We start from the raw sequence: 21807 nt of genomic DNA on the forward strand, positions 1-21807 counted from the left end.
CTAGTTTGTTTACAGAAACACCAGTTGCCTGAGCTACCACTCTGTTGCATCAGTTTTGCACTGTTGACTTCAATAGAAATAAGCTAATGTAAAGCTGCTGAAACTGAGTGAAGGATCAAGCTTGATGAGTAGCAGCTCTGACTCTTTCAAAGATAATGGGTGTTTATTTGTGCATGTGAATAAAAACTGCCAAGGAACCTGGACAGAAGGGAAAGGAATCCTAACTCCTAACCTGAATTAGGGCTCAGATTTCCCAGGCAGCCAAACACACTGGAAATGCACACACACAACCCCAGTAGGTTTATGCACATTGGGTGAGGTGGTGTACAGATGGGGCATATGCCCTTTTCAAAAACTAAGCCTGAGTATATATTAATCTTATATGTGCAGAGTATCACTCAGGACAGATGTGCAATATGTCAGTTATAACTGAATATGACTTTTTAACATGTTCCAGATATATTAAGCAACAACTGAGGAAGTATCCGGAGTATATTCTAGTTCTCATTCTAATAAGATGTACGTATTTTACTTATATGCGGAAACCACATGGTCACCACAGTAATACTAGTTTGTCAGCTTCTTTTCTCACTTTGATGGTTTATTTATGAAAACAATCTATTTGTTAAAATCTGTAGCAGGATTTTTAACTTGACTCGTTTTTTAAAATGTGCCTTATTTTACTGAGTGCCTAATTCTACTCGTTACTACTGTTACATGCTAAAATGTAGCATTTATGCAGTCTTGGAACTGACAATCTCAAAATCGTCATTTGACAATAGGGTAAAATGAGATACAGCAAAGTGAAAGGCTGAACGGTACCTTAAGGAAATAACTGCTTTACTGTTAAGTATAGAGGGGGAAAAGCATGGTCCCATCCACTCCCTAACCTCTCCAGAGAATCTAGCAGCAATGTGAGCCTAGAGTACTCCTTGGGGTCAGGGGAATATACCAGATGTGATTGCAGTAGGCCCATGCACAGGGATGTGATGTGGAGAGCGTGAAGCAAGTTTAAGCAGAAGACAGATGCTCAGCACTTTCTGAAAATCCTGCCACAGGGCTGAAATAAAGCATCGGCATTATAGGCCAGTGGAGACTGACTTTCATTTAAAAAGAAGGTAAGTGTCTTGCACATGTGGTTGTGAAAGTAAAGCTTGAAAATGTGAACTGAGCATAACTGCAGTGATGTCTACCTGAGTCTGCAGAAAGCCTGTGTGATGAGGTGGCCTATCCCTTTAAGAGATGGAGGCTGAAGCTGGCCAACCCCTTCCAATTTACCTTGCCTGACACACCTGGGATGGGGTGTGGGGTTTAATTAGTAGAACCAGTTGGGTACCAGCAGCCAATTCCTCTGTGTAGAAGAGAAGGAAGCTGTAAGGGTGGGGAAGAGGGATTGTGGTGGGGATTACTAAAGTGAGGAATGGTTGCTGGGAGTATTCCAGCAGGGAACCTCTAGGTATCAGGTGGGAACTGAGGAAGATTGTAGAGGAGTAAGTAGGCTCCAAAGGGAGCCTTGAGTTTTCAGGGAAAAGACTCCAGGCAAAGAAAGCCTGGGAGACCCCAGTGGGAAAGATGGGTTGTATGGAATTTGATAAATGTTTTGTTATCTTAATAACCCCACCCCTAAGGAGGGGTGTTTCTGAATTAGAAGAGTTTGAGTATTTTGACTGGGAAAGAGCCCTGAAAGTGGGGAAACTGAGGCAGCGTGCTGCAGTGTGACCATATGCCATGAGTGAGTACAAAAGCAGGTGACTAGCTTTTTCACAGCCTGAAACAATACCCCTGTGAACTGATCCGTTCATCTCAATGAAGGAGTCCTCCCATTACCACCTCTGCAGAAGTGTACAGTGGGAAAAGAATGCTTCAGGCCCAACCCACCCAAGCAGATATATTCTGGTTTCAGGGGTAAGTACTGACGGCCCCCTTGCAACTATCCCTACTGTTCCTGAGTAGGGATCATTTCTTTAGAAGGGAGGCTGCTCCAATGTCTGCCTGTGAAGGGATGGTACCCCCATGGTTACCATTCCAAGTCGGAGTTGTGGCAGGGGGAAGGGCCATTGTATTGGGGTTGGAGTCTGAGTGTTCCTTGAGATCCATTTTCTGGCCTTGTGCCTCATTTTTCATTGATATGGCCCTGACTGCTCACTTTGAAACCAAAAGGCAGTTATGATACAAAAAGCAGTGTTAGCTGGAATTGCTGTGACATATTTTCCCTTATGTATCTGTAAGATTCCTTGCTTAGATTGGCTGGGATGGAGTAAATGGAAATATGTATTTCCAGAAGAATAAATAAGCAAGATGGCTGGGCTTTTACATATTGAAGCTACGAAATGAGTGCAGGCTTAAAGTGCTGTCATTTTTAAAGCTCGCCATGTGTTCCTTGTGGCTGATGTCAACCTTAGATATGGGGAAGACAGAACAAGCTTTCAAAATCAGCAGCTGACTCAATGAGAGGGAGCAACTGTTTGTAGTTACTGTAAATTATCCCCTCCTCTGTCCCCAGCAATGCAAAGCTTTGAAAGAACCAGTGATGATTTAAAAAAAATAAAAAATCCCTGAACAGAAATCCCCTGTCAGATTAGAAACCAAACAGTTGCATTTTTTTCTCTGCTTTCTGCATCCTCAATGTTCTGTTCCGTTTGCAAGGCACAGGGTAAAACAAAGAACTAACTCTTGGGGGCACAAAAGGCTAAGCCCTGCAAAGAGCTTCACTCTGCTACCCCTGCATGGAAGCTATTGACTTGAGCAAGGCTTTGCAGTACCCGTCTGCATGATTTCTGCAAGGCTTTGCACAGGAGCAGGGTCCACTTACATGGAGTTCAGTGCAGGGCTTAGGCTAAACTCACCTGAAATTCTGTTGGCAACATGAAAAATGAATGGCACTGTTGTATATAGTCTCATTAAACACAGATGTAGCTATGATGGGCTTGTTATCTGGGACTAATACTCAGCATTATGTATATATATCCCAAAATGTAGAATGTTTAAAAATAACCTTTAGGAATGGAGAAGGATGCTTTTTATTAATCTAAGAAATTAAAGATCTTGAGCATAGCAATTTTAATATGAGCATTAGGAATTGGAACATCTGATATTTTACTGGATAAGTATGGAACTTCTTTTGTGTTGCTTTGCCTTTTAAACTATTTCATGTTGTTTGTGATCAGTGAGTGATGTGGCCGATACCCAGAGTTAATTTTGCCAGTGCCGTCTGACTTTGTTTGATCTTTGAAAGTGAAATGCGGCCCGTGAAAACACTGTTAGACTAGAGATAGCTGCACAGGCTCAAAATACCACATTCTGGTAGTTAGAGCCTGCTCCAAAGCCCATTAAAGTGTATGAAAAAGCATCCATTGACTTCCAGGGCCTTTGGATTGGGCTCTTCGTATGTAGGGCAGAAGAGAAAAAAGAATCTTAAAACCCTCTTTAGAGAAATGCTTTTGATGCTGGTTTTTAAGCTGATGTATCAGTGCAAAATATGATACTTAGCTCCAAATGCAGAATCAGTACCTGGTAGTGTGGATTCCTGTCCACATGTAGAGCCACACTTGACTTTGCACAGGTGTGCGGTGTATGCTAATGGACCTTGATGTAGGACCAAGGTCTTACAGAGAAGTGAGGAGAGAACTTCAAAAGGTTTGAAATTTGATTTTAGTTTGGATGCTAATCTAAAGTTTATCTGAATTTCTTGGCTGCAAAACAGAGCTGGAAATTTCACAAGAAAGGGGGTTTTGTCAAGATCTCTGGTATTTCCTGCTTCCAGAAATACAGCACAACCACTATTTCTTAGTGGGTGAAAAAAAATCATGCGTCCAATGTCTGACTGCTAATATGCATTTCTTTTGTATGATCATTTGATTGGGTAAAGCCAGGTGTACTGTAGAAGAGCTAGCCATACACAGCGTTGTGGAGTTCCACCCAGAACTAACCTGTCACTGAGACCCAGCTGGGCAAGGCTGCAAGACCAGTTTTGGCAGAGAGAATGGATGGTCCAGTGTTTAGAGTACTGGTTTAGGATTTAGAGGGACTATTTCTCTGCTCTGCCACAGATTTCTTGTGTGACCTTGGGCAAGTCACTTGACCTGTCTCTGCCTCCAAGCTCATGCAGAATGCAGAGGGTGAACTGCAGCTGAGTATGCAATGTGGCCAGCCACTGAACATAGTTTATTTGAGCATTAGAGTGACCACCCGTTCACAAGAAGGAAAAAGAATAGCTATATGAAAAATACAGTGTTATATCCTTGGGGCAGCCGGTGTAGGAAGCAATCACTTGAGGCCAGAGAGCAGACAGCTAACCAAAACCTCCATTTTATTTACAGAGACAGAGAGCTCACTCAGCCGGTTGAAACCGGCTGAGCTATCCCTTAATAGTCTAACTCAGTTGCCATAGTAACAAAACCCATGACAACCAAATACACAACATACAGGACCTAGCTAAATTGTAAGGAGCAGCAGCTCCAACTTTCACGGTAGAAAAGCACTATGAAGCTAAATCATGCAAGGTCATAGACAAACCCTTTAACATTTGTTTGCTATATCTTGTCTCAGTATTTTAAAATACTTTTCAGTTTAACCCTCAAATTGTCATTCATTCTCTAGTATAATGTTGGCTTCTCTCAATGCAAAATATGCATTATAACAAACAGTGCCCCACTTTTAGCCCACTGAAATTAATGGGAGCTTTGCCATCGACTTCAATGAGAGCAGAACCCAGTTCCTGATCTTGCAGCTGTAGAAATGCATCATCAAAACCTTTAATGAATTGTGGGTGCTGACGTAAGCCACTGAGCAGTGTGTGTTGTGCCCAATCCACAGAGGATGTGAGTCTGTTACCACTCACCACTTTAGAGCTTGGCTCTTTAACTCAAGCTGTAAGAAACTGATGTTTTTAGCTTTGGAGGCCCCAGTTCAATTTCTGCTGTTAGCCAAAATGGCAGCTGTCATATGAGTGGGGGCCCAACCAGGGTTCAAACTGCTACAGATCTCAGATGCTCAGACTAAGCTTTTTTTCTCCAGGGAAGAAGCCCACTGGTTTGTTGGTGTTAGTGAATGTGAGTCTGCTATAGCCCACAGATACATAGCTTGACTCGTAGCTTAAGCCCTCCAGACTCTCATTTTCAGCTCTGGAGTTCCCCCACTTCATTCCCCAGTGTGTCAGCCAGAATAGCAGCGATCACAACAACTACTTGAGCATCTAGCCCAACTAAATAAAGAACAAGCACTCTGTGAATGGAAAGTCTTCCCTTATCATCCTTGCCAAAAAAGAGAACCAGAAAATATAAAATTAGAAAGAAAAAAAACCTTTGCCTGCTTGGGTGTTTTGTTTTTACTTTCTTACAATAGAAATATGGAGAAAAGATCTTCCCTGCTTTATTTGAAGAAATTGCTGGAAGCCTAAAGAACTGGAGGAAGAAATTTCAGGCCCAAACCTGAGCTCCAGCTTTCATGCTATTGCAATATCTTTTTGTTTTCATTTTGTTCTTCCAAGGAGTACTCTAGAAAATATGTCTGATGTTCCTTGTTGTTAAAACAAGAACCAATTAAATAACTTTCTTGGAAATGGACAGGATTTGAACCCTGCCTGTGGATGCATTAAACTGGGAAATTGTGGTGGTGATAGTCCTAACAACAAAAAGCCCCTTATCAGAAACGTCTTCCCTGGTGAATTCCTGCTGCCCCATTGCAGAGTTACCCTGTTGTAGAAACATTTTCCCAGGATGCCTTTTTGTGGCTAGCTCTTTAAATATGGCAGAACCATGAAGCTGTTAGCTTTAAAGTGGTAATTTTGCAATCAATAACAACTCGCTATACCTTGCACTGACCAAGGTAGGGGAAAGAAAGGTTATGTTTTCATCCAGTTTTCCTTTTCATATTTCTAAGGAGATGGTTGCTGTGAGAAAGTACTCTCTCTGTTGTCCTTTGCAGACTATAGTTCATGTTTAAAGCACTTGTGATTTGCAATAGGCAAGCCCTTCATCTGGTTCATGGTACAAAAACAAAACAGATATGTGTATCTACAACAAAAACATGCATTTGTGTGATTATATTCTCTTTGAGATGAATATTGCTTAAAAATATATACTCTTTATCTTGTTGGCTGCTGCTTATTAGCATTGCATTATTCTTACTGAATAATAGAAATCTATTGAAGCTGGCCTTTACCTGGGGCCCACCTAGTCAAATATTAATGAAATAAGCTAGTCAACAAGAAATGTTTTATTATTCACCCAGTTCTATTTCACAATGTCAATTGGGGTTTCTAATGTCTTTCCAGAAGAGGCTAAATGGCTGAGCACTCTTGTCATCAAGCTTTCTATATTATACGAAAATGTGCATTAGGATGTTTTGTGAACTGGGTATCTCAATATTTGGGTGTTCAATTTGAGACACCATAATGGTGCCTGATCTTCAGGTGGTAGGTGCCTAGCACTTCTGAAAAATGAACACCTGAAATGGACTGTCCAAAATCACTAATTGTTTTGGAAAACTCAGGCCTGTGTTTGACGCTAGATAGAAGCATATTTTGGCTCTTTTTTTACTGAGGGAAATCTGGATAATTTCTGACGTGTTATATTGGTATCAGCAGCAGAGTAAGAAGACAATTGAAAACTTTTAACCTTGCGAGTTTAGTTAATTCTCATGTTTTCAATAGAAATATTTTTATACACTGCTTATTTGATTTGAATATACAAGAAGCATCGTTTAACAGACTATGGAACTGTGTATAACTATAAATATATAGGTGAAGTATACGACAGAGAATGCAAATTCTTCACTGTATCTAAGGCTGGTTCTCTTGGATATCCCCCCAGAAGATGGCTTCACTTTCTGTCTTAGATGGGTGTATGTATTATTTTTAAATAAACTACTCCAGCTTTCCTCAACAGGGTGCAAAACACCCTGGTGGAGAGGATGTAAGCCTGGCCCTTCCCTTCCCTCTCCCACACACAGGTCAGCAGAGCAAGGAAGCATGCTACACCATTTAAAAAGCTGATGCAGTCGGGGTGTTATCACTCCATGGCCATGAGTTCTGGGAGGGCACGATGCATCCCCGAGCTACCCCTAAGGGAGAATTGTATTTACATACCAAGGCAGTATGGAAAGCCCACTCTTGTCCTTGTATACAGCTCAAGTGATATTGTTTATGGGTCCAATTAGTCTAGAAAGTAGAGAAGACACAACATTATTATAAAAATAATCATTTAATAGGAACACTGACTTCATTTACCTTCCAGCAGGGTCAGCAAAGGACAATGGAGCTTTGAGTGACCTAAGATGGCTTATCCATTAAGTATCTGACTTTTATATTCATGGGGGAACTTGTTTTCCTCTATGCACTACAAATAACCACTCTCCTATGGCATTAAATAATGAAATTCAAATGTACAGAGTTAATCACTGGAAAAGTGCTTCATCTGAAAACTCCATGGAGTATTGTGTTTGAGAACACAAGTGTCCTTGTACAGTATGCATTTCCTCTTTGGCTAGTGGGTTTGCTCATGCAGAGATTTAGGGCAGTATTAAATTACTGCCTGAAGCCATGCCTGACTATCTCTCTCGTTAATTACCTTCCATGGCTTTGGGACAGATTAACTGATAAATATATGAATCCCTAGTGTGGTAACCCTGACTATGTAGCTAGAATAAACTGATAGGCCTGTAAACTCATCAGAGTTTGTGAAAGAAACTCTTTTCTTCTCCTGCTCCTCTTGGTTGGTAGATTAAATAGGAATGTGTTTGCTATCTGAGTAGCCTGCATATCCAATCACCTTGCATGAACTATAATGTCATTATTCTGGCAACTAAGAATTGTACAGTAGTGTTACAATTTTCAGGCCAAAAGCAAAAGATTTCTATAGATGGTCAGAAAGAACAACAGAAAAAATATCCAACTCTTCTTTCTTATGTTGATATTAAAGATCGGCTAGAATCAAAAATGCCTCTTCTCTGTGTAAACTGATGTACGCTTGGTGGCATGCTCTGAGACATCCAATAGCCATTTTACTATTTCTTCCTCAGAAATGCATCTTGGCAATTGGTAGTGCTGGAACTGTCATTCCAGAATTATCTAAATACCTCTTTCTAGATACAGGAGTCACTCTGCTTGCTTCCCCCAGCTGACCCACTCTGGATCAAAACCCTAGTCTCTGCTGAGACAGCCAACAAGTGTGTCAATCGGCCCCCTTGTACACGGCTGAACTCCTTGTTGTGAATTATTTGACAAATTGAGTCTGCTTTTGTTTAGACCGTTTCGTTTATCCCAAGTCTTTCACTTTTACCAACTAGTTTCTTATTTTACGCTATTCAATGAGCAGTTCATGGGAAACGCTTTCAGCTTCTGGGTTATTCACTTCAGTTGTGTCACAACTGTTTATCAGTTATTCTTGGCATGTGATTACCTAGTTATATGATGATGTTTCCTTGTAGGGATGATAGAAACTTCTCTGCATGTTCATAGATCAGAGTTTTCAAGATGACAGCTCATGGTTTCTCCCCGCCCCCCATGGTAGTTTAATATTCACTCACATTCACCCATAATGAAGTCACATTGATTCACAAGAATATTGCGGGGGGGAGGGGGTTGGTTTTTTTTTTTTTTACAAACATTGCACCAAGAAAAAGAGGTCACTTGCATAAAAAGTTAATACAACTGAACCAAACCTAGGTTTTTGGACAAATATTTTTGATTATTCCCTTCTCTTGCCAATTATGATACCTTTTTTGGGGCCATATGATAATCTGTTAATTGAGAAGCAATCTGAGACCAGCAAATATTTCACAAATGCCATCAAACCAGATCAGGTGGTAACTACTTTCAGTCGCTACTTCCAGTCACTGAGCTGGGTTAGACATGAACTGGTTACCTAGATTTAAAAAACTTGGTATCCTGTTACCAATCCCTTGAGTCATCCATTTGCAGATAACCAGATTTCTATAGTTCTAGTATCTTTGCTATCAGACTTGCTTTCAAAGGCGGATTATCTTCTTTACAATTTCTATAGGCATATGTGACTATGAGCAGGGATGAGAGAACTGACTTGGAATGTCATGACAGTGTGAAATATGGTTCTGAAGGCTTCCAAGCCATTGCTGCATCCCTTTTAAAAACGTCCATTAGTTCAGAGATCTTCAGTTATGAAAATGAAATCAAACTCTGTGAGAGGCCTGCTTATCATGGTTTCAACTTTTGGAGGTTTTGACACGTATGGAATTTCCTTCAGTTGAAAACACACATTTTTTGAGAATTACATGAGCGTGTAAGAAAGAATGTGTATGTCCAGAAAATATAAGAACACTGCTAGTCTACAGCTCTTCATGGTGGTTGGAGTTTGGCTTTGGAATGCGATTACACTGACCTGGTTGTATCCTGGACATGCATAGCACCATCTATTCTCCTGAGTCTGCTTACTCCAATTCCTAAGCACCTGTGTGATTTATGTCTATGTAAGTATTCTGCTCTCCATGACAGTAATTTTTCTTCAGTCTGTTCAGCTTTAACAGGAACATGTTTGTTAAATGGTGTTTGGAGAGATGGTGGTGATGAAATATTTTTCCCCTCTGATGTTAGGATCATTACTGGTCTTTCTAGGTATAAAGCTGATATTGTTAGATTGTATAGTTTAAACAGTACAAATATGAGGAAAAAAGTTACTGTGCTTGTCTTTATAATCTTGAGTACTTTTTCCCATCACTATTCTAAGAATTATGAGATACAAATAAAGACTCACTTAGAATAATGAAGGGTAGGTTTACTTCACCTGGCAGTTCTTTAAAATTAGATTAATTCCAGTCCTTGTAGTCAGATACTCTTTCAGAATCAAGAAGCCATGGCCATGTAAACACTAAAGTAATTATGCCTCCTCTTCTTTTTTCCTTCTAATGTTCGTTCTTACAGAAAAGAGTCAACTTGAGTTTCAGAGTGTCTGCCAAAGGCTTTTGGCATTCCCCGGGGAATTGAATTTTACATTCTTTGGCAAATAATGTCTGTCTCCAGAAAAGCAAGAGGGAAAAACACCATTCCTCTTTTTCATCTAATACCAATGTTTGAACTTAATGCAGCTCTGCTTTTATTTTCAAGCTTGAAGAACATCTTGCATTGACGCTGATGCACACCCTTTTAAGCTTCATTTGTTATAGTTGAGAAGTTGTCAAAGTGTAAACAGCATTTAAAAAAATAAAGGGGGGGGGCTATTAGTCTTCCAAAAACATTGTGACGGTTTTCACAGGTTTATGTTAATGACAGTAAGCAGCAGATAGTTTTATTTCAGTGCCTTTTTAATTTTCTCAAATACCTGTATTTAATTTATGTTAAAAATACAGAAAGAGAGCTAAACTAAATAAATCAATAGCATCATAATGAATTCTTTCAAGGATAATAAAGAAAATATATGTTGTTGTGGCTTTTTATATATTAGGGGTCTGGATATGTGGCCCAGATCTCCAAAGATAACTAGTCACAGTAGGTGCCTCAGTTTTGGAGTGCCCAGCTTGTAACATCTTCTAGGGGCCTGATTTTTCAGAAAGTGCTGAGTGAGTGCTGCTGCAACCTGGCATAGTATAGAGAAGCCTCAGGGCTATACCTGTGGCCGTATCTGCCAGTCAGATGGCTGAAATGTAGCATACTGTGACCAGAACTTCACCTCTCTAGGATCACTCTAGTCATGGCCTCTACTATATTATATATAGGTTCTTACACTGTGCTCATTATTGTATCTGAGTGCCTTGTGGTAGTGCAATAAACAACATGACTAAAATCTATCATGGTTGTTCTCTCATCTTCTCCTCATGGGGAGAAGTGTGTGCAGCAGAGTGTCTTGTTGCTACATGTTCATATTGGAGAAGTAAAGGTAAAAGAAATGAGCCTTGCACTTGGAGCAGACGGTGGTAATGGCCTTTAGTTCCTGTCGGAGTACATTTCACAGTCATAGCTTTTTTGAGATCCAGCCTATCTCTTGGGGACCATGGAGAAGGTGGTGTAAGTAGTGCTGATACCCATGCAAACCCAGTTAGGAACTCCCAGCACTACAGTAATATTAACCAGGAGAGCTCAAGTGGAGGGGCTTATTGTTGGTGCAGGAACAAAGAAACAAAGTGTATTTAGCACAGAATCTGCCCTTACTCTATTTAGCTAATGTTTGTTATGCACAATCCCTCTGAGAAGACTTCTGGCCTCAGACCTTCTAGTGGGCCCAAGAAACCATACTTGCACTTCATTTTTCACACTATAGATTTTGTCTGCTAGTTCATACAAAGCATGATGAGCAAGATAATACACCCAAGCCTTGCACTGAATTAGAATCTATTTTAAATGTCTGAAATACAGAGGGTGAAGGTTACTTAAATGTGCTGCTGCATCAGAGGCACACTGAAATGTGGGATTTTTGTGTGTGTTTTGGGGGTGGGAAGGTTGCTTTTTACATTCTAAACAACAGCGTTATATCTTAGCTCAGAGGTTCTCAAACTGTGGTCCATGGACCACCAGTGGTCCACGAGCTCCATTCAGGTGGTCCCTCTAAGTTCCCTCTAAGGTGCGTGCTTGGGTGGCTGCACACAAGAGAATGAAGGGCCACCCACCTAATTAGTGGAGCCACGTAAGCATGGCTCCACTAATTAGCTGCCTGGACCCTAGAGAAGACGCACGTGAGGTGGTGGAATAGGGGGTAGATGGGAGGGGGCAGTTGGATGAGAAGATTGGGGTGGAGGGAATTTGGGATGTGCAGGGCTGAGGCGTCCAGAGAAAGAGGTGATTTTCCCCAGTTTCAGGGCTGCGGCTGCCAGGGAGATACTCCCCCTCCCCCCAGCCCCAGCTTGAGGGCTGCGGCAGCGGGGGAGAGAGGGCACATCCATCGCATTAGAAAGGTAAGACTACTGATATTAAAATATTAGTTGTGCTTTTATTTGTAGGACAAAAAATGTTTGTTTAAGGGTTTTTTTTAATATATAGTGCTTTTATCCAAAGCACTTTACAATAGTTAGCTAACAGTACAAACAACATTTGGAAAGATCATTAAATGGTCTGCCCTCAGCAATTTTCAAGTGGTCCATGGGGAAAAAAAGTTTGAGAACCACTGTCTTAGCTGATAGTCTGATCCTGTTTTGCAATTCAAGGGTGTCATAAATAATACAGTACTATGGTTTTTGTGTGTGCTACAAACCAATATGGGGATGGATTAGAAAATGCAACTTTTATGAGTCATCCTTTAATATTATCTTGATTTAGGACAGACTGATGGTCAGGGGCCAGGAATCACTAATAGTTTGTTCCATGGGAAATCTATGGAAGTATAACAGATGTCAAAACCTCAGAAACTGTGAAAATTGAAGGGGTCATAAAACAGTTAACACTTCTGACTTCTACACTTGATCAAAATTGAGTAACTAACTCAATTAACTTCTCCCTCCCCAAAATATATTAGATGCTCCAGAATCTACTTTGAAAATATGGAGAGTCAATATAGCAGGTGTGGGATTACTCTGAATATGAAGAGAAATAAAGAGATGTAACTTTCTAGCTTGTACCTTGGGCTGTGATCTGTTCGGGTTCTACAAGCCCAGTGTCGTTGGACATGTGTTTTCTTCTATTCAAGAACTGACCTATACAGTGATGCAGGAAGCAAGCAATCATAGTGATTCAGTACATTTCATTCTTTCTCTGACTCTGCACTGACTTCATTCCACAGTACGGGGTACTATGTAGTTGGAGTTTCTTCTTTCAGATCAGAGCTAAAACGAAGGTCCTGACTGTCACAATTCAGGGCAACTGCCCCTGTATTTCCCCCTCTTTGATCTGTCAAGGACACCCACTCTAGGCTCCCAGCTCTTCAGCTGTCACCTCTCTTGGGCAGCGACATGAGTCCGTCTCCCTCCGCCTGACTGGGGTTTTTCTGGGCTGTACACTTCTCTGCCTACCCTGTGATGTCTCCAGCAAGCCAGTCTAAACAGGCCAGCATCTGTGCTCTGCTTTCTCTTCAAAGGCTATGAACTGTTATAGTTACCACCAGTTATAACTTATCCCACTGTACCTCTTTATAAGCAAGCATATTTATTCTTAGGGTGAAAGCATTACAGAGAACACCCATGTTAATAAACTTTCCAGAGATCACCCCCAAGTCCAGTAAGGTCTCTGGACAAAGTCCATCCTTCAAACCCCACAAAGGGTTTCTTTGTGGTTATGAGTTCCCCCCAAAAAACTGCGTGGCATGTTGGTCCCAAAAGTCCATTCTTGCCTGGCACATCATTCACTATAGTCCCAGAACATTTTTCAGGGTTAGCCCTAGGGGTCCCCCCCCCCACACGTTTCTAATTAGGATAATTTGTGTTCAGTTCCTCCCTCAGTCTTAATTAGATAGAACAAGTAGAAGAAAATCATATCTTAATATGTAATAGTTTAACTGCTATGTTCTATCACAGACATGGCTCTATTCTAGGGGTCAGTGAGTTGACTGCTATTGTTAGCCCTAGCCAGGCCTAAAGTCCTAGGGAGTAGAGAGCTAAATGTCGACATCTGTTGGTGAATGGCCCAGAACTGTTTGAGATGGTGAACAAGAGGAAATGATTGAATTGCTTCTGTTATGTGACAGTTGGCATAGTTTGGTCAAAATTCAGTTAAGTTTCAAAGCTGAGAGTATCTCTTATCCCTTTTGGTAAATGAAAGGACAAGAGAACTGCACCAAATTGACAGTGGTGAGGAAGCACCCTGACTGAGGCCCTATTCAGGTACTGTTGGGTAAGGGAGCCTGGACATGGACAGAGGGAGGGAAAGGGCTTCTACCTTTTCTTGGGAGTGCCTCTCTGAGAGTAAGAACTCTCTCTACCACTGATTTTTCTCCCACAACGATGCAGCTTCAGCCTTGAAGCCATCCACTGTCCTGCAGACAGAGCTGAGCTGAGGCAGTGGACAGCACTGACGTGGTTTGAGCTGAAGCCTCGGAGCAGAAGAATGCCAGTGTGGGCCTCCCTACCCAACAATTAAAGCTCAAATCAGTGGGCCAGGTGGTGGAGCAGCCCCAATTTCAGTTTTCTGAGGAGCTAGAGCTAGACCTATGAGAAATCTTGGACTCCCCCAGCCCTGGGCAGCAAAATGCGAGAGATGAGCAGGGGAGGAAGTGGCTAGACTGCACCAGCCACTCGCAATGGCCGGAGGAGACCTGAGGTTGGGACTATTGTTAAGAGTAGCAGAGGGGTCGAAGTCTAACCTAATATATACTGTTAGGGTACGTCTATACTTACCGTCCGGGTCGGCGGCTAGCGTTCGACTTCTCGGAGTTTGATAAATCGCGTCTAATCTAGACGCGATATATCGAACTCCGAACGCGCTCCCGTCGACTCCGGAACTCCACCACTGCGAATGGCGGTGGCAGAGTCGATGGGGGAGCCGCGGACTTCGATCCCACGGCGTCTGGACGGGTGAGTACTTTGAACTAAGGTAGTTCGAGTTCAGCTATGCTATTCGCGTAGCTGAACTTGCGTACCTTAGTTCGACCCCTCCCCCCCTTAGTGTAGACCAGGCCTTAGATAATTAACAGCTGGCTTTCCAAAGTTTATTTTGTTGTCCTGCCTAATAAAGTTCTCTGTTTTTTAAACCCCTGGACTCAGTGCTTGCAAGTGGGGAGAAGGGTTTCAGGAGGATACACATACAGTCTCCCAGGTTTCTGGGGAGGTGGGGACTTGACCTGGTGTTTAAGTTTTCAGAAGGAACCACTAAAAAACTAAACCCCGTCCCTCTTTGCTCCTGACTAACACCTAGCAAAACAGTTACACTGTGTAAGTAACACATTCCTTTGTAATCTCTCTGAATAAAAGGCACTACATGAATGTAAGAGGATGTTATCCCTAATGTTGTGACCAGTTTTGCATGTAGCTGGAACAAAGCAAATCATCACTGTTAAGGAGAAGTCTATTTACTGTTTTGACCACAGCATTCTTGTGATCAGAAAAGCGGGGCCATTACAGTTATTGACATGCTGCCAATGTGCTTAGGCTGGTACTTTTGGTGCAAGGAAAATAGGTGCCCAACTCTCTTAGGCTCCTTTGAAAAGCCTGGCCTTTGTGCTTTATTCTGAGCATCCTAGCTGTATCCTTGTTTTACTTTGAGACCCATTTCAACAGCTTCACCCCTTCCCTACCCCAGTGCACATATATATAAAACAAACAGTGGTTACTGAATGGAAATAACCTATCCTGCTCAATACATGCTGGAATAATCTTCCATTTCTTACTACTACCCACTTCTTAACTGCTGTAGCTACTAGGATAATGATCACTGCTTTTTTTGGTTGTTTAATCAGTAATGTCTGGCCTTCAGTAATTCAGGGAACAGGTTGTTTTTATCAGTTTCCATCACGGGTAAAATTTACCTTGCTGTGCGAATCAGCCCAAGGTCCATTCACTCCTTAAATCCTACTGGGAGGGTTTGAAAGTGAGATTTAAGTGGTGCAGGGGGTTGGTACTAGACCTCTGTACAGGAGTCCGTTTCAGTCTATAGCTGTGCAGTTAAACTAGAGTTCTGGGGAAATCACCACTTTATCCTTCTATTATCCAAAGGCTGGGGGGAAACTAAGAAAAGTTATTTTGGAGCCAAATGAGATTGGCATAAACATTATAATCAATCCTGTGCTGTCTTAGAGTCCACATGATTCCCGTGACTTTATTGAGATTGAATTAGGGCAGGATATAGCCCTCTTTTGTGAACTAGTCTCCAGTTGCAAGAGGCCTACAAAATGGTTTGAGCTGAGCCAGGACTTGGGTTCCTTCAATGATTCTCTCCTCACACTGCTGAAGTTATCGTGGACCCATCACCCTGGATGGAGATACCTCCTGAACGGAAAGTCCTACTGGCAACTGAATGTCCTTACGGTCAAAAAGTAGGAATTTCAAACAGATGCTGCACACTCTTTAATCTGGTACAAAAGAAATGCAGGGAGCCGTCTGTAATGGCAATACTGGGCGGAAAAGAGGCAGAGTGGTATGAGAGAGTAAAAGCCATGGGTGGTATGGGAGGTAGGGAAGGAAAATAAAATAGGAAACTAACTCTGCATAACATGTAATTATGTAACCAAAAGCAGAGTTTGCATTTCAAAAGATTGGCCAGGGCTCTAAACATATGTGCATACACCATTTACAATGGACATGATTCTGATCTCTCACCAGTCACAAGCAGGAGTAACTCCACTGAATTCAACGAAGTTCTGCTGTTGGAAGTCTTGGGTAAGATCAGAGCCCGGCTCACAGAGGGTGTAAACTTTGTGATTTCCCCAGTTTAAGTTTAAATTCTCACATTTGCAAATGTAAATGGAAAAGCAAAGCAAATAGCTTACTACAGATGCTTTCTAGCTTCCAGTGTATTTACAAATGTGTTTAGATTACTTTTACAAGGCATGCAGTGTGCTCATGTTTACCCCATTGCCCAGATGCATATTTTTCATGTAAAACAAAAGGTTACTGCAAGCACTAAACCACATTAAAGGCATGTGTTGGTCTATTGTTTTAATACATTAACTCTCTTCAACCTCCCACTTGCTGAAAGGGGTGTAATTTGATGTGTGGGCTGGGTAATTGGAAAAATCACGTTTATCAAGTTGTAATAGCTGCATTTCTGAAAATAGGATCAAGTCCTGTGTTTACAGTTACCAGGGGAACTTAATATTATTTTTTAAACTGAAGTTTATGGGTAAAGCTTTTAGAAGCACCTAAATCACTTAAACACTTCTAAAAATGTCACCTTATGTGCTTCCTCCCACTAAATTAGTAACAGGTTTGTACATACACAGCCCTAGGCATTCAGTCATACTACTTCTGTGGTTAACACAATGCTAAGGATTCCACGATTAAACAGTCCAGGGTTTTCTAAAGTGACTCAGTGCTCAACTAGAGTACACTCCTGAGATCTCATCTTCCTCCCCCGCAACCCCCCATTATTCTGAATGCTCATCCTCCACAACTCAGGCTGCCTTAAAAGTGCCTCAAGTTGGGCACCCAACACTAGTAGTAATTCTTGAACATCTTGGCCAGGAACAAGATCTGCCTTTAGTGTTTGAAAGGCTCCCACATAACAATCTATTGCACCTGCTGCAATATCCATCCTTGTATTCATTCCTCCTTAATAGATGGAACATACAAGAAGTTGGGGTTTTTTTGTTTTTTAAAATGTAACTTTATGACTGTTAATAATGCAGCTCTTGCTTAGGCCACTGCATTAGAATCCAGGAGTCAGAAACATAGAAATGTTGAGAACAGAGATGCAGAGGATTTTAGCACTTTTTGTTATAACCTTTTATACTCAAGGAAAATTTACTCAGTTCACTGAACCTCATGCTTTCAAAGCCACTTTCTGTAAGTAACCTTCATTATGATAAGTGGAGATGAAACAAAGTTTCAAAATCTGGATCGAACATCATGTATTTGACTTGACCCAAGCACCAAAACGTGACCCTGTCTATTTTTCTGCTTCCAGGGGTTAGTTATAGTAAAATGTAAGCCCTTTTGGAAGCCACTGCATACTTCTTAGCATAAAATGGTTGGTCTAGTGGATCAGGTGCTGGACAGTGTCACTCTAAAAAAAAATGATTTGCCCTTAATCTACCCCAGGCCTCAGTTCCCCATTTGAAAGATGAGGACAATACTTTTCTACTTCCTGGGGGTGTTCTGAGGCTAAAAACTATTAAAATGGGGAAGTGCTTGGGTACCATAGCCATAAGAGATTTGTGTATACTCAGCTAGATTTCACCCTTGCTCTTACACTTCTGTAGACTCTACGCAAAACTTCTTGAAAATATTCTGCAATTAATTTAAGGAGAAAATGAACAAGTGGCTGAGACTTAGTATGAGATGATGACTGATGATGAAATTTGCTCACCGTAACTAAAAGCAGTGTGCCGCATAGCAGCTATTCAACTGCATCAGGAAACTTAAGGTAACAATTTTCTCCTATGTCACTGTGACTCCTTGCTCAGGCACAAGGGTCTCTACTAGAGTGAGGCTAGTTTTGGCATCCCCTCTTTCCCAATCTTCTCCCCGCCTCTCCACCCCTGAATCTGGGCACACCATGCCTCTGGCCTAGAGTGTGGAAAAGCAATATATCTAACGTAGCATGCAGGACAATTTCATTTCAGGAAGGTGGAAAGTTATGTTAGGGTATTGAAAGCCCGACCATTGTTTCTGGATAGTAGGCTGATCAGGTTAGCCAGGGATATATGGTTAATATTTTTGTCTTGGCCAAGCTGTACTTAAGTAAAACTTGTTTATTAAAACCTCCACTAAAAAGCAGGTGTTGTAGACATCCCATTAGTAACCTTTGACTTACCTTCCCCTTCTGAAACTTTTCATCCCAAAGGACTAACATTTCAAAGCTCTTTATTTCCCCCTCCACGTTTGCATATTGTAAACATTTTTCATCTCTGCCCTGGTGGAACAGAGCCAAAAATCTGCACAATGGGGGAACTAGATGTTAATGAGCAGAGATTGTGGGAAAATGTGTACCAGGCTGCCCTGCCTGACCTGCATGATAATGCTACATTTAACACATTCTTTTCCATTGGAGTAGTGGCCTTGAAATGATAGCAAACACCACATAGTGTGAAGTTTATGTTTTAGAGAAAACTGCTTTCCTAGAAAAGTAGAAACAATAAATTTATTGTCTACAGTTGGCAGACAAACAGCTGCCCCTGGAAATATTTATAGGCAAATGGTGCTGTGAATTTATACATTCAATTTTCACTGAAATTACATTATGTGCAAATTTTATATAAAACACACACATCTTACATATAGACACATTAAAATAAATACAATCACTGTTTAAGATAGTTGGGGGGGCTGACACAAAAAAAAACTTGTCAAGGCTGGTAAAACAGTAAGGGGGGAAATATTGGAATATTTTGGCAGTTTCTAAACAGGACTTTGCTTTGAATGTGCTCATACCCCCTTCTAACATTCATTTGTCAGGGAATTTTTGTTAGTATGAATGTTCCTGGAAAATGAATTTTGATCCTATGAGCCAAGATTTACTTAATTACAAAACAATTTATTTCATTACCATATGGAAATCATTAGGGGCAGAAGCACTGAGGGAACATAAACAATACCATGTGACTTAGACAACCAATTGAACAGCTTGAATCTATCAAATAGTGAACATATTAAATACTAAAAGGAATGTTTACAATCAGCAGTTTGTACACAATGAATAAGGTGAAATTTGTTCGCATAAACAATGAGTTATACCAAAGAAATCCATAACAAATCCTGATTGTAGACAACTTGTGAGCAGAAAAAAGGGCTAAATTCACTGGACAAGCTTTTTTTTTTTTCACCAAATTTACTAACCAGCTATTCTAGACATTAAAAAGAATCTGTATATGTCCAACTATATTCTTTATTTTAAGGATGCCCTTTAGCATGTGGAAAACTGTACATAAACTTGAACTACTTGCAAATGACATTCTAAATCCCACATTGGAAAACATCTCCTCCTTCATTGGGGATAGCTAAACAACTTATGCATGGGAAAATAGCTTTATATCTCTTTTCTTAATATAAAGAAATCAACCCTGTTTCAACCACTGAGTGGAAATGGGCCCTGAGCCATATTCTGCAAAGGATCCAGTGTGTTCTTCAATAGAACATCTGTTAGATATGGATGGCATTCCTTAGAATAGGCTTTCTGATTAAAGAAATGCTGAAGCCTTGATTCAAAAAGTACTTGTGCCCGAAGACAACTGCTCACTCTGTGCCAATGCTGTTATGTACTGTATCTTTCTAGGGATGGCTTCAATCCTAACTGATACCCAAAATACAGAGAATGTTATCAGCATGCTTTGGAGGTGAACATGCCAATCTGTATGTAGTAACAAACAAATAACAAAATACTAAGGAATAAACTCTCCTTTCAGATGTCTGAAAAATGTTGCTTGGCAGCAGTCTCCCTGCCAAACATTTGACCGGTTTCCTCCACCCTTCAAAAGCTACTTCATAGGTATTCCACAAGTGATCTCAATATGCCATCAGTTGTCTGTGGGCCCAGCCCTCAAATCGCCAATGAACAGCTAAAAAGGGTGGAAGTTGCACTGTGCATCATGGATAAATATGAAGCCTACATGAAATAAAGGCGCTGTTACGGGCATATGCTTGTGCTTGCACTGTACTAAAGCCAGCAATGCACTGCAGTAACACACACCACTACTCTACCATGCAAAAAGTGGACACGGTGTGGAAGAAAAGAGTCATGGCTAAAGGGTTGTATGTTGTCCTTACAAGAATGTGTTGCTTGCCTGGGCTAGGGTAGTACACATTTTAGAGCAGAACCTGAATAGAGTGGGGTGGTTGGGGTGGGGGTGTCTGTGCTGTAACTGGTTGGGTGAGTACATGGGGAGAGGAGTTTTATACTGTAAGTTGTAAGAGACTTGGGGGGCTTATGGTGTGTTCTGTAGACTTTTGCCGGTTAGCATGGGTACTTGGAATTCCTGTTGCTCTGTTTCCCATTCCTACGTCCCTGCTGTCCAGTGCAACGTGTGCTGTGCTACAAATCTCTCCCTTCATTGACTGATGCACTTCTTCTGGGTATCAATTTGAGCCTAGTCTGTGGGACCTTTTATGACAAGTACTAGCTCACTGCTTTGATAAGGACAAGCTGCACATCCAATTCTTGCTGAGCACTGGTTTGTCTGTCCACCTCTGGGCTCATCAGGCATGGCTGTGTGCTGCCTTCTCAGGGTCTTTTTGTGCATTTCTTTTTTCATCACATGACTTGAACTCAGATGACCCAGGCCTAAGTTTACTTGAGTGCTGTGTAAGAGAAGGGGACAGCTCCACTGTGCTTTGTTCCTTTCTTTTTTTTTCTTTAGGGACTGGAGAGGATGGAGCACAGGGTCAGTAGCAGCAGGAGGAAGAGGCAAGGAACACGTTGCATCCTTTCCTGGTTCCTACTGGGTCCTAGCAACCAGGGGGTTCTGAGCTATTACTTTTTAGCAAGCACAGTACCATCACTAGATCTGAAGATCATACCCTATGGGTTGAGAGATACTTACCTAACCCATCTTCCTGCCAGTGCTGGATTCTTCCGTACAGTGTACATTCTAATGCTTTGTCCAGTCTTGTTTGAGCTGTCCCAAACAAGTCCTCCACCCTGTACCTAACCAGACTATTATACAGTCTAATAGATAAGGAATATCTCCCTGTATTCAGCCCAAAAGTTTTATCTTTCTTAATTTAATCTCAGCATTTCTTGTAGCACCAGCCCACCCTCCCTGTATCATTGGTGTCTTCATCCTTCATATACTATGTATGTAGTTAGTTATCACTTTCCCTCCCTTAGGTATCCATTTAGCTTTGCATTTTTAGGTCTGTTAATCTTTCTTTCTTCTTAAGTCAGTTGCTTCAGTCTCACTGGCTGAATTCTGACACAGTTTAGGCAAATATAATGCAAAATTCCACCACATGACTCTGCTCATGGACCTTAGTTCTCACCCGCATCACTGTCTGCTATTCAGAGCCTAGCTTTCTCCTGAGCAAAGACTGTCAATCAAGTCAAATTGTGTAGGGACTCTCAGTTGATTCTGCAGCATGCCTTGATATTCTGCGATGTGGACAGGATTCATCCCATTAGGCTTTTACTATAAGTGGAGCAGGATGGATTTGAGTATGTTCCTATCATCTGCATTCCAGCCTCCCTACTCCTAGCCAAGAGTCAGGATGGAAACTTAAGCTCATAATGTTATATTAAGAGTAGAATGTATTTCAAACTTTCCTTTCCTATGCTCCTCTCTAAGTCAGACCCTCATTCAATGTACATGCCCAGAGGCAGAAACCTAG

The 21807-nt window shown here is 41.3% G+C and overlaps 1 long non-coding RNA gene across 1 annotated transcript in view; it reads left to right on the plus strand.

Moving 5' to 3' along the window:
- The first annotated feature begins 1408 nt into the window (after window positions 1-1408).
- The window catches only part of LOC120400253, a 46474-nt gene continuing 26075 nt past the window's right edge, over window positions 1409-21807 (plus strand). The window contains exons 1-2 of the long non-coding RNA XR_005595646.1: window positions 1409-1905; window positions 17748-17911. This is a non-coding gene — a long non-coding RNA (uncharacterized LOC120400253). The remainder of the gene's footprint in view (window positions 1906-17747; window positions 17912-21807) is intronic.

This window comes from Mauremys reevesii, linkage group 3 (genome assembly GCF_016161935.1).
Source record: "Mauremys reevesii isolate NIE-2019 linkage group 3, ASM1616193v1, whole genome shotgun sequence".
In the NCBI taxonomy this organism is placed as follows: domain Eukaryota; kingdom Metazoa; phylum Chordata; order Testudines; family Geoemydidae; genus Mauremys; species Mauremys reevesii.